Consider the following 13,505-nt stretch of genomic DNA (forward strand, 5'->3'; position numbering starts at 1 on the left):
GTCAAATAGTTATTGCAGTGGAAAAGCTATAATGACTATGGTTGGGTATACTGTAAACAATAGTTTACTATCCACAAGAAAGGTACTAAAGGTCTCCACTCATACTGGGAATATGTGGAAAAACTACACAATTATATGCCTAATTTACTTCTCACGAAAACATTACACTGAAAATAATTTACTCTGGCCTTATACAACACCATAAATACACTTAAATTAAAAATTAAAATAAACCAAATACAAATATGCATAGAGAGAAAAGCATGCCTTCTCAGCATTTTGCTTTTCAACCAGTCATTGCTTTATTCAACCAGTTCACCTTTTTGGCTTCTCTCACCAACCACCACCAACCAGATTCAACCTGTCCTAGAAGTCTGACATTGACTGGCAACACATGAATCAGAGAGAAAAGACATTACACATGATAGGCTTCAGAAAGTACACTCCATGCGACATTGAGGTGCTTTCTGGGATTATACAGGGATTAGATTAAGGTAAATTGGTGCTAATGTTTCCTACAGCATGTTAGCAGTCCACTGATTCTTATCACTTATTGCAAACAATATATTTATATATTTGATAGCATTTAAAGAAAAAGCCCAGCACATCAGTGATCTTTGCCAGCCCCATGGCACGTGTGCTTAACAAACTGGACAGATTTTTATTCCCCACAAAGAGGAGTTCACTAGGTCTTCAATACTGTTTGAAATCCCAGCTAGAAAGATCTCTCTCCATGGCTGGCATGGTTGTGCCAATATGAGGATTTAGTTAGCAGTTGATTGGTTACCATTGCCATATTTTCCATCTAAAGAATTCACTGGAGACCATCAGGCAGAAAACATATCATGCAAGCCCTCGTAGAATGCTTACTGAAATATACAAAATAATTATAGACTGGCTACGCTATAATCAGAAAGAAGATGCAGCACCATTATTTGGTCTCATTCACACAGGGCAATTTAATATGTACCTTGTTCAGGGCTATGTTTATGAGCATGGGAATAGAACGCAGCGGCCAGACAGACACAGCCACTGCTCCCAAAGTGATATCTGCACGAGTGCACAGCCCCAAACAAACCCCGGGTGTTCATGCAGCCTCTGCATCCCAATAGACAGCAATGCGACTGCCGGCATGGAGATGCTCACAACACGGATTAAGATGCCCGATGTGAACAAGGCCTTCGATGCTTATTTTGCAAAGCAGTGTTTATTGTTACCATGTAGCAGTACATACATGTGTACAATTGCCTGTCTCTTGCATGTTGTTACTGTACTTGCCGAATCCCTGACCTGGCTTCAGATGGTACTTGCAGAATCTCTGCCGGTAGGGCATTCAGAGTTCTACTGGCCATGTTCTTTGACCAAAAGAGTATTTAAGCTTCAGCCACCTTTGAACTGGCTAGCGCTGCAGCTTCTCATCAGCTATTCTTGTGCAAAGAGCTATAATACCTACCTGTGAGAATAGCTGACCACTGCCGACTTGGACTGACCCAGCTAATCTCTTGATTGCCACCTGCCTTTGACCCCTGCTTGGACTTGACTACTCTCTTATTTGCTGCCTGGCAAAACCCCTTGCCTGGACCTGAATATTCTCCTCCTTGCTGCCTAGTGCACAATATCCACACTTGAGCAGTTCTATTCCTGATAACCCCTTGGCGAGGCGATCTTGGGAGCTGCAACCTGGTGACAGTATGCAGCAAAGTAAACCAGGAACATTAGGGACTCCGGCCCATCTCCGCCTTCAGGGGCTGTCGTCAAAGGCAAATATTGCTCAGCCTACATCACCTGCCACGGGGCACCACTGAATGGATTGCAGATTTATATACCATAAATTACTGGGTCCTGTTCTCACAAGCCTGTTTTAGGTACACTGCTAGTGTATTAAATAAAAATGTCTTGCTTGCTGCATTCTTGCTGCAGTCTTATGCAGTACAACAAACTAAGACACACAAAAAGGCATAGGTGTGACTAAAGCCTAATATCTCATTTATTACGAAGGTACTAGGACCTTCTAAAATATGGTAAAGTATATATATATATATATATATATATATATATATATATATATATATATATATATATATATATATATATATGCACTAAAACATTGTCGCTATCATGCTTTTTAAAGCCCGACTCCAAGAAACCGAAAACCCTTCCTTGCAGTGGGGCTGTACTCCCACTGCAAGGGTTAACTGATCATTTCTGTCTAAGGAACTTAAAAGCAATTTTACACACCTGATCCCCCATCCCCCAGCAGATGGTGCTCCCCCATGCTCCGACGGATTGTTCCTGCATCGGTCTTGAAGATGATGGAGCATAGGGGAGAAAAGACTGCAGGGACTGGTCAAGCAGTGCAGAGGAGCCTGAAAGGGCAGAGGATTGGATAAGTAAAAGTACTTTTGTAATGCGGGTGCAGCCTTTTTGCCTTTAGCAAATCAACTCCAAAGTCTTAATAAACTGAGGTCATGTACACCATCCTTTTTTGTCAGTTCAAGGAAATTCATCATTTTGTAACAGTTAAAATAAGCTTATGGAAACATAATCAACAGCTCAAAGAGCCACATAAAATTAAATTTGTGCTATAATCTAGAAAAAAATTCTTCAGAATTTCAGTGATTCTACTAGATCAAGCTCATGCTTTAATTCAAATAGACAATTTTGCATTTTATAAGGAAGATTTTAATTAGTGATCTATTCATGATGTTACTGGCATAAGTAAATCAGCAATTAGCGTGCTCACTGGGTCACAAACAGAAAACGGCCTTTCCAGGTATTAATTAAATTCAACTCCGCTTCATGAGGACTCCTGGATTAAGTTAGTAAGCAGCATGTTATGAAGTGTTCATGCAATTTTTGAGCATCTTTTCTAACGTCCAAAAATAATACAACGGCATGCGTGAGGCCAAAGCTGTGATGGAATCCTTGGAAAATGTTGGCACTTCATAAACAATAATAATAAGCATTGTCTCTGAAAGGCACTGTACAGTCTGGCTTCCCTGAAAGCTGAATGATAAAGCTAACTACTTGAGCTGTACCTCTGCGAATCATAAACAATAAAATCACAGCAAAAAATGTAAATTGCTCAAGCTGTCATTACCTGCTTTTCTACAAACACAATAATGTTTAGTAAACACATAAGAAAACAAACACACAAAGTATAAGTTCAAACATCTATTGAAGCTGTGATATAATAAGCAGGTGTCTATTTTTTTTAGGAACTGTTTTATTTCCAATGTTAAGAGATACAGAAGGTCACAAAGCGAAACAGATATATTATATTTCCAGACACGCATTTCAACATTTACTAACCTAAATAAAACCTGCAATGTTTATCTATAAGCAAAAGACAAATATAAGGGGCTTCAGTTCTTGAACAAATTAAAATACAATAAATACATACATACAAATGACTTACTCTGTAGTGACTATAGCTGAAACACTGCTTTCCTTGACATTAAACCTAGCATTATGCCAATCACCAATGGATTTCAGATTTTCCTATGCTTACATGAACATTTTGATTCTACAATATATGAAACTGTATACTGTATTACACTTAAACAATTAAGCTCAACATTCATAATCTCAGGAAAAAAAGTATATCCCGACAGGTTACGCTATAGCTCTACTTCTCTTTGGTTCAGCTTTCATAAATCTGGCATGGAAAGTATACGCACGCTGCACAAGGATAAAATAAAATGCAAACAATGTTTTAGTATAGAAAAGAATTGTGCCTAATATGTGCACTTTAAACACAATCTGAACACAAAGGTCATAAAAGCATATACACGTGCATGTATACATTAGCAACTATCTTTTCCTTATAGAGTTAAAACTATGTAGCAGCACAGACATTTTAAATACCAGTAGTAGTAAAAAATTAAGCATTGGATACTAGGTGCAATGTTCGAAGTGTCAGCTTAAGTAGGATCAACATGATAACCAATATTCTTCAATATAAGAAAATCCTTAACGCATTCAAGGTTCAGCAGAAAGGAACAAAATGAGATGATGTGTCTTACCTGTTAGTGAACTTTCCACTGAACAATCATATCTCTCTAAAATCCTTGGTGAGCAGGTACTGCAATTTGAAAGTCTCCAAATGATAGCACACTGCACTTGTCCACGCTTACTGTCAGGCAGCAGCTGCTCAGATTAAGGCTGCAAACTATGGCCAAATGCATAACTAGCATGCTTTGTGTAAGCCAGAAGAAGAAATGCATTTGGCTCGCTAGTGACAAGGTCGAATTACCCACCTCCCCCAATAAAAGTCAGTTCTGTGATTCAGAGGAGGAAGTGCAGCATCAACACTGCACAGACACTAAGACCCTTCCAGACAGAAGGCAATAGGATTTTGAAATCAAATAAATACAGAAGTTTAATAACTTTGCAATTCTCTCAGAGGGTTTTACATTATTATTGTTTTTTTTTTTTTTTTTTTTCTATTACTATAAATTGTTTTAAATATTTTTTTTCGGTGACTACATTTTGTTCATACTGTGTTATGATAAAAACAAAAACAAAACAAATTAAAGCAAAATTGCAGTCAAAATAAATAAATAAAATAAAAACAATAGCCAATTAAAAGATAAATTATCAAATACACTACAATAATCACCATCAATCAAGAGATTTTTTCCACCATACTTTTTTGCTGCTGCTAGTCTGATGGGCAGCATAATTTAACCCACTTCTTCTGAGCCCAGCCTCAGCCTGTGACTGGACAGTAAAAGGAGTAGCAACACAGTCATGATTCATCACTTGTCACTCTGCTTTCTCCTTCTATCAGCACGAAGAGTGACATTTTCAGGATTCTGCTATGGAATTAGTGGTCAGGAAGGCAAACGTTTTGAGAAATAGCAACCCCCCCTTTAACAGATTCCTGGTTCCAAGTTCTAGTAACCAAAACATTTAAGTATACATATCCAGTCTAAACTTTTTATTTTTGTGTTGATAGGTTTGATCATTTAGTGGGTAAATGTTGGAACCTCTGGAGGGTTTCTAATTCTATTATGGACTCCACTGTTCCAGACAGCGAGTGAGGGGAAATCTGCAAAAGCAGCACAGACAGCAATTAAACAATAATGGGGTAATAGTGGGGTAAGCTAGAATCCTCATCAGATTTGTATTACTATTTGTGTTCGGAGCCCTGGAAAGCAGTAAAACACAACAGAAGCTCTAATCCTTCCCCACACTCACGTACAGTGGTTCTAAAGCTTAAAGGTGTCTTACTGTAATACATTCTATGCATTAAGATAAAAAACAACTCTTGTGTCGCAGAATCCCCCCATACTTACTTGAATCGGATTTCCATCCAGCACTGTGCATGAGCGCAGTGTCTTTCTCAGCTCTCTCTTTCCTAACACAACAGTTTATTAGCAGTGGAAGCCATTGGCTCACGTTTCTGGCACTCAAATCCTGTAATGAGGGAGTGGGGCCGAGCCGCGCTGTGTCAATAGATGCAGACAGAGTGGCTAACAAGTTAGCTCACACAAGTGGCGCCATAGAACTCTGCTTTCTATTGGGGCACTTGCTGAAGTGTAGGTGCCAGGAATGCCGATGGGGGACCCAAGAAGAGGAGGATCGTGGTTGCTCTGTGCAAAACTATGACATAGAGCAGGTAAGTATGACATGCTTGTAATTTTATAGAAAAAATAAAACAAAGCTTTAGAATCACTTTAAAAAAAGATTTTCCACTTTGGTGAAAATGTAAGAAAGGTGTACTATTCGCATGTAATAAAAAGTAAGGCAAATAACTCCCCTCCCAATCTGTCTGCTTCCAAAAAGGTGCATGCTACTCAAATGTGAATGGGACCCTGCATCGGTCTTGAGGCCAACAGTGGACCCTAGACTGTCAGAGTGCAGGAGAGAAGGGGCTGCAGGGACCAGCAACACAGCGGAACCTGCAGAAGCAGAGGATCGGGTATATAAAAACCCCTTTTCCAAATCCCCTAGACCTAAATGTTAACCCAGTTAACCCTTGCAGTATGGGTTCAACCCCACTGAAGGAGTGGAGTTCACGTGGAGTTCAGCTTCAGGATTAAATCAATGTTACGGGTCAGTAACTAACCTTTTTTTTTGGGGGGTGGGGGGATATATACATTCATTTTGGGGTATATGTGAAATCACTGGTGGTAAAATGTAGCAGTGAACCTATAGTTAATGAACAAGCATGCTGTACCAACCAAAAGATGCTTGTGAGCAATGTTATTACTTGCAATTAGTGGGCTTTAGATAGGTAGCCTAGCCTACATATATAGGGGTTGGTTTCCTAAAAGCAAATAGGCTGTTCACACAGGACTTTTCCTGTAGCTTAGTGAAGTAAGTGAACGCGGCTGATGCCCATCATCCAGTCATACGCAAACAAAGATTCTATCTTTTCACTTGCACATCACTGGGTTTTTATTGCACCACATTCAGTAAGCCAAGGAAAAAGTCTAATGCAAAGAGAAAATTTACTTGCAAAGTGAAAAACTTATTTGCAACCCCACAGTGTAGTATCTCTACAAAATATCATGAGGTACATATGATGTCAAGTGATTATGTAATAAGTGCTCTTAATAATTTTAAACAGTGTCTGCTAAAATTCATTGGGTACTACCTAACATAAACGCAATACTGCAATCACAAACATTGACGCAAGATGATAAAATTCTGCTGTAATCACAAGGTGGTGGCTGCTAAGAAAATGAAAACACATACATTGTTCAGGAGAAAGCCAATGAATTTAGGTTAGTTGTGCTCTGAAACAACAGTCAAAATACATGCTGTAACATAAACTGAGAGAACACATCCAAGAAACAACTCAAGCAACGCAGATGGCTGATCCTAAAATAGCAATGTACTCTCCATACTTTGAGAAAAATTACCCTGGGAGACTTAGATGTCAATCTCTCTATGCAAACAAAAGCAGTATACGCACATAAAAAAAAAATAAAGTATCACACAGTAATCGGGTCACAATACCACTTTCATCAACCAGATATAAAGGTTCATGTAAAGAACATCCATAGATGTGGCAAATAGTGATGTCATCACTTTATACTTGGAATACAACTGTCACTCCTGGAGAATGTACTCAATGTCAGTACTGATGTTAACTGTGTCACACAATACTGAGCTAAGAGTAAGAAGGTAACGCATGCCTAAATATGCAGATAAGCTTAAACCTATACATCCATACTGTTTTATATTATAATCAAAAGGAAATAAACTGTAAGAAAGTATATTATTATAAGCCTCATTTGTTTATGGCTTGTTACCAGATATTAAAGGAAAGCTATGGTCACAGCACACACTTTCACTTTATAACATCAGCACTGTAATAGCTATACAATTACAAACAATACTTATTACTGACAATCCAATATAACAAGGGTCACCAAACTTATTAAACAAAGGGCCACTTTACTGTGTTCGAGTTTTTAGATGGGGGGCAGACTGTGGCCAGTGGGAGTAGAAATTGTTCTTGTCCCTGTTTGTGGCAGTAAAACAATGCCCCATCTTTGGCATTAGGGGGAGTAATAGAGCCCCACTGTTGGTGTCAACGGGAGGAATAGAGCCCTGAGGGACACATAAAGGCAAGCAAAGGGCCACATCTGGCCCCCGAGCCAAAGTTTGGAGACCACTGTAATATAAGCTTACTTGAAAAATCTCATTCCATGCTGTGAGTTCTGCCTGTCTGCTGGCCATCTCTTTCCACAACTTCTTGGATTCCCTGCATGCTTTGTAGCTTCTCCTCTGCCATTTACTGTCCGTTTCTAAGGACTTCATATCCCAAGTACCTTGCTGCCAGTGATTTGTGTACTGAATCATATCCTCTCAGCACCTCTGTAGTTCAGTAGGTAGGCTCTGTGAATTCTGTGACACAGCAATGCCTATCAACATGGCATAGTGAATACATCACAGAATTCCAGGTAAATGTGTGAGGATCTTCACAAAGTAAGTTTAAAAACTTAGATCATTCACATTGATAGGAGTAGGCTAGAAATAATTGAAATACAATGTGGAAATGAATATATGATTTTACATTTTCACCATAGATACTCTAAGATATTTCTATTTTTTATGTTTTAGTGGGCTCCTTTGTAGTTTTTTTCCAGCAGTACAGTAGCTATAGTGGGTTTTCTAGCAGATTCTAAATATGCAGTGGAAAACACCTGAAATGTGTAACAGGTATCTGTCTGCATCAAGTACTTACCCTAAGGCTTCATGTACACCGGATGTTTCTCAACCTCTCCTGAACGCTGGAACATCACAGCTAGTAATCCACGTTTAAAAACGTGTGTTTAGCGACGTTTACAAGCCATGCTTAGCGGCATTTAGCCGCATTTGCGTTCAGAAGCGTTTACTAAAGATAACCTCAGGAGACCCTCCCAAATGATTAGAAAGCACTAAAAACAAGTATTTATTAACTATTTCAGCGATTCTGTGAGAAAACAGTGTGAGTAGCAGCTGAGAAAGCATTGTCCTTCTAGCTAGCTGTTATTTTTTGGTTGGTTTGTTAATATGGAGCCCATGATGAGCATGTGTGAGGAAATGCTCCTGATGTTGCTTTTCCTGAGGCTCCAAAGATGTAGAAAATTGCATGAGAAGACCAGAGTTTGTCGCTACTGGACACATCCATTGATGGCTCAACACATGTCCACAAGATACCCGTATTTATCGGCGTATAACACGCACAGGCGTATAACACGCATATTCATTTTAAGAGGGGAGTTTCAGGAAAAAAACTTAAATTTTAAATAAGGAGCTTTGAAGCAAAATAAGGGTCAGTGCCCATCTGCAGCCTCACCATTGCCATCAATGTAGCCTTATCAGTCCACATCAATGCAGCCTCACCATTGCCATCAATGCAGCAGCCTCACCATTGCCACCAGTGCAGCCTGATCGATGTCAATCTGCAGCCTAGAGGGGACAGAGAGGGGGGCGGGACGAGCACTGACAGATTACATACAGTGAGAATCTCCTATAATAGACAGAACGGTGGTCCAGTGGCGGCCCAGGAGAAGGGACTTCCTATTATAGAGGCCGCCAAGTAAATAGGAGATTCTCACTGTATGTAATCTGACGGCACTCGTCCCGCCCCCCTCCTTGTCCCCTCCGAGGCAGCTAAAATTAAAAGTATTAGCGTATAACACGCACACGCTATTTGCACCCGATTTTCATGGTGAAAAAGTGAGTGTTATACGCCAATAAATACAGTACTTTCTAATATCTATGTTCAGCTGCGAAATTACCCAGAGATTTTTTTTTTTTAATTTTACACGCATGTCAATTGCCACCTTTGAAGTTCTCTTGGAAAAGGTTAGACCTAGTTTGCATGGACACCAACATGAGGAAAAGCATGCCACCAGAGGATATCACATGGTATATCAAGCTTGCAGGCAGTGAAAATTGAGTTTTTGGTGTGTTTTTAGCATTTTCCAGGCTCAAAAGTACTAAATAAAATGTTTCCCTTTTAAAACGCGGGTAGCCCCTTTGTGTTTTATGTACTATGATATCAAAGCATGTTAATAGCTACCCAAGGTGTGTCCACTGATATGGCACTAAAATTTATACTAATGTTATAGTGTAATATAATCTAATTTTATAACCCTTTATAACTCACATCAATATAATTTTTTCAAATAAATGAGGCTGGCCACAAACAGATATCTTAGTAAGGAGGACAGACGGTGCGACTTCTGCCTGTTCTCTGTATCTGTGTCACTGTGACTCACCACAATCTTCTGTGTAAAGAATATGAATGCAATGCCCCTTTTTGTTTTATGTACATGTTAATGGCTACCCAAGGTGTGTCCACTGATATGGCACTAAAATTTATACTAATTTTATAATGTAATATAATCTAATTTTATAACCTTTTTCAATTCACACGTCAATATATTTTTTTCAAATAAATGAGGCTGGCCACAAACAGATATCTTAGTAAGGAGGACAGACGGCACGGCTTCTGCCTGTTCTCTGTATCTGTGTCACTGTGACTCACCACAATCTTCTGTGTAAAGAATATGAATGGATATGACATACACAGATACACAAAGCAACAAACAGCAACTGCTCACAAACAGAACTTACAAAATGTCACTTGCCTGTTTGAAAACACTTTACGGTAATATTACACAACCTGGTTCCTTCATGATCTTCTCAACAGATGCTCAAGTCGGGTGCACCAGTTTTAAAGATTAGATGGTGTGATGCCAACATAAGGAGTATGTCTATGTAATGCAGTATCACCTCCTACTTGTTTAACCCATCAGGCTTGCATGAAAAAGACATTACTGTATGTGACATAACATATTGATAAAGAAGCAGTGGGAAAACAAATTTAGCTATAAAAAAAATGTGACCCCTCATACTACTGTTGTGTTATCTTTTATAAGAGCAACCAACTTCCTGCACTAGGGGTCTCAATACTTGGAGACACCACCTGCAGAGAGAGAGAAAGATACTGTGTGCCTTGAAAGTCTTGTAAGTTCTCTATGGAGAGACTGGTGTAAATGGACATGTGTCCGTTTACACCAGCCTGTATCTGATTAAGTCCAATCTGCTAAAAACAGATGGATGGGGATTCCATACCCCATCCATCTAGCAGATCGGATGGCATCCGATGGAAATGTGCAGGCAGTCCGTTTCCATCTGACTGCCCCATAGAAAACAGTGGGCTGTGTCCGTGTCCGCTCTACATCAGTAGAGTGGTCATGGACATGTCATCCGCCTGCTCAGCGGGGATCAGCAGACAGATCCCGCGCTGAGCAGGAGGATCTGCTTGACAGAGTCCGTTCCATGTCCAGGAGCGGCCGGTCCATTGGGGGCGCAGGGGCGCCACCCCCCTGCAGGGCGCCGGACTTATACGTTTGTATGAGTTTTTTTTTAAGCCACATGATTAGAGCCTGAGGCTCTAATTGGCTTGAAAAAGGTTGGGCTCGGGGCGCAGAGCATTGCACCCCGAACCCACCCACTTGTGACAATAGCGAATTAATATTTGCTATCGTCTTCCGGCTTCTCCTCCTGGCCAATCAGGATGGATTGGGTTGGCCCGGGAGGAGAAGCTGAAGTATCCATGGAGGGGTGAGTGCAGGGGGGGGGGCATCACCGTGGAGGGGTGAATGCGGGCGGACCTGGGGGGGGTCTTACTGTGTTCTGTGTTTGTGTTTTTTTAAAAACAATTTTACTTTTTACATTTTTTTTTTTTTGGGGGGTGGGGGTCTTTGGTGAGAATCAAAAGGTCTAAACAGACCCCCATATCTCATTTTTTGAGACAGAGAAAGGGGCTGAAGATAGTCCTTTTCTCTGTATCACTTTACTTGAATGAATAAGGAATCTGCATAGAGCTTCCTCACTCATTCATAAACTGACAGTGTGATACATAGTAACACTCGCTGTTACTATTATCAGATGTCAGTTGGCACATAGGAAAGATCATAGTGATCGTTGCATGCACCCAGGATGCCACACTTATGGGGGTGGTAAACACATGTTTACCAAGCCCCCTTAAGCCCAAACATCACCCACACAGCTCTCCCTCCGCCACGATCCCTAGCCTGACAGCTTACCGGAGCAGAAACTGCAAGCTGCGGGAGGAGAAGGAGGAATGCCCCAGGAGCAGGGATAGATTGGGGGTGCGGTGGCCAGTATTGGGGGCTGAGTGATGACACATCTGCATCCCCCCCAAGCCTGCAGCAGCACATGGAACTGGTGGGAGTGGCAGAGGAGGGATGCCGGCTGATGATCGTGGCTGTGGGGGGATCGATTTTGGGTGGGTCGGATCAGGTATGGGGGGGTCAGTGCTGGGGGGGGGGAGGGGGTTGAAGGGTATAGGAGAGGAGAGTGGGGGGAGTAGTTTTAGCTGGAAGGGAGCTGCGGGAGGTAGAGAGGCAGGGGACAGGGAAGTGGTGGCAAGGAGGGGTGGGGGCAGTCACATTAGGGGTTAATAAAGCTAATCAGCGGGTTGTAATCCACTGGTTATAGAATTGTTCAGCAGAGTCTGATGAACAATTCTGATATAAGCTTATGGTCATTGAAGTGACCATAAGCTTATAGGAGAGGGAGAAAGGAGGTCCGTACGCCGTACTGACCTGGCCACCTGCAGGCCCTTTTGTAGGTCCGTATGGCATACGGACTTGGCAGTGAAAGGGTTAATGAGCCTTTTTACATTACGGTTTAGCCACCCAGGTTTTACCTTCGCTCTTCTATATTTATTGCCCATTGGAATGCACTGTGTAATACCTTTGTTTAATATGCTCCTAAAGCATATTTTTTATTTTTACTTCCCCCCTTAAAACATTTCAGTTTCTTTTTCAATTTAGTTGTACAGTTTATAGGTCACATTAAAAGGTGGAAAATAATTTTACATCACAGCAACCTGACATTTTAACAGGGGTGTGTAGACTTTTTTATATCCACTGTACATAATAATTATAATAAAGTGGAGGCTGGTTCTGTGGGCTTAGAGGAGGGGAGGAAAAAACACAGGTTTTGATAGAGCCAACAGGAATGCAATACCAATTCTTGAAAGGATTCCATTAAGTCATCTAGTATTTGACTGAAAAAAATATAAATTAATCTAAAAAAAAAAACCTAACCCAGGAATGATTTTTTTGCATGTGTTCATATTGGGCAGAATTTTTTCATGTATTCAAAACTCTCTTTACAGTAATTGAACCAAAAATATGCTTAAAGTGTTGCTAAACCCTGAACCTGCATTAACTATATCTGGTCTCCCACAGTACACAGAACATGGAAATGCAATCAACGTAGTAACTATAAACCATTTCTCATCAGCAGTATATAGCAGTCTTGTGACTTCTATCAGTTCCTAGTAAAGCTTGTAGGAGTTTTCATTCTCCCCTGATCCTCTGTCTGAACAGGGCTGATTGGCCCTGTACTGATCACATGCACCCTCCCAAAAAAAAAACGCTCTAGCAATACACACCAAACTGAGCATGTGCAGCCCGTCCCTTGGCTAAATATCAGGTTATTTTTTGGAGACAATGGAAGAGGAGGAGGATCAGAGAGACAGGATCAAACAGCCTTTATACACAATGCAAGAGATTAACCCCTTAGGTTACACAGTGAGTATAACAAGCATGCTTTACTGCATATACAGACTGATTTTACTGTTGTGACTTTAGTAACACTTTAATATTAATTTGAAACTACTTATAACACAGTACCTGTAAAACTTTCATACAACTAAAAACATTATTAACCCCTTCCCGCCCGCGCTATAGCCGAAAGACAGCTACAGCACAGACTTACTTTGCTGGGAGGGCACTCATGGACGTCCTCCCATGATTGCGCTGCCTCGTGTGCCCCCTTGGGACTCAGCTGATCATAAATCAGGGTAAAGGGCAAATCACAGTGGCCCTTTACCAGGTGATCAGCTGTGTCCAATGACAGGTGATCACGGATGTAAACATAAGGCAGTTATCGGCTTTCCTTTGCTCACACTGATGGCGTGAGGAGGGGAAAAGAGAGCCGATAACTGGCTTGGGTTA

General features: G+C 40.8%; 1 protein-coding gene across 5 annotated transcripts in view; it reads right to left on the reverse strand.

Moving 5' to 3' along the window:
• The window catches only part of PLCE1 (phospholipase C epsilon 1), a 945,493-nt gene that overhangs the window by 553,695 nt on the left and 378,293 nt on the right, over window positions 1–13,505 (reverse strand). The window contains exon 1 of one of the 5 annotated variants that reach the window (XM_073596425.1): window positions 4,026–4,584. The exons of the other annotated variants lie outside the window; for them this stretch is intronic. The gene's annotated coding sequence lies outside the window, so the exon portion shown is untranslated. Of the gene's footprint in view, window positions 1–4,025; window positions 4,585–13,505 lie in introns of those variants that run through there. 5 annotated transcript variants of the gene reach the window in all.

Source organism: Aquarana catesbeiana, linkage group LG08 (assembly GCF_042186555.1).
Source record: "Aquarana catesbeiana isolate 2022-GZ linkage group LG08, ASM4218655v1, whole genome shotgun sequence".
Taxonomy (NCBI): domain Eukaryota; kingdom Metazoa; phylum Chordata; class Amphibia; order Anura; family Ranidae; genus Aquarana; species Aquarana catesbeiana.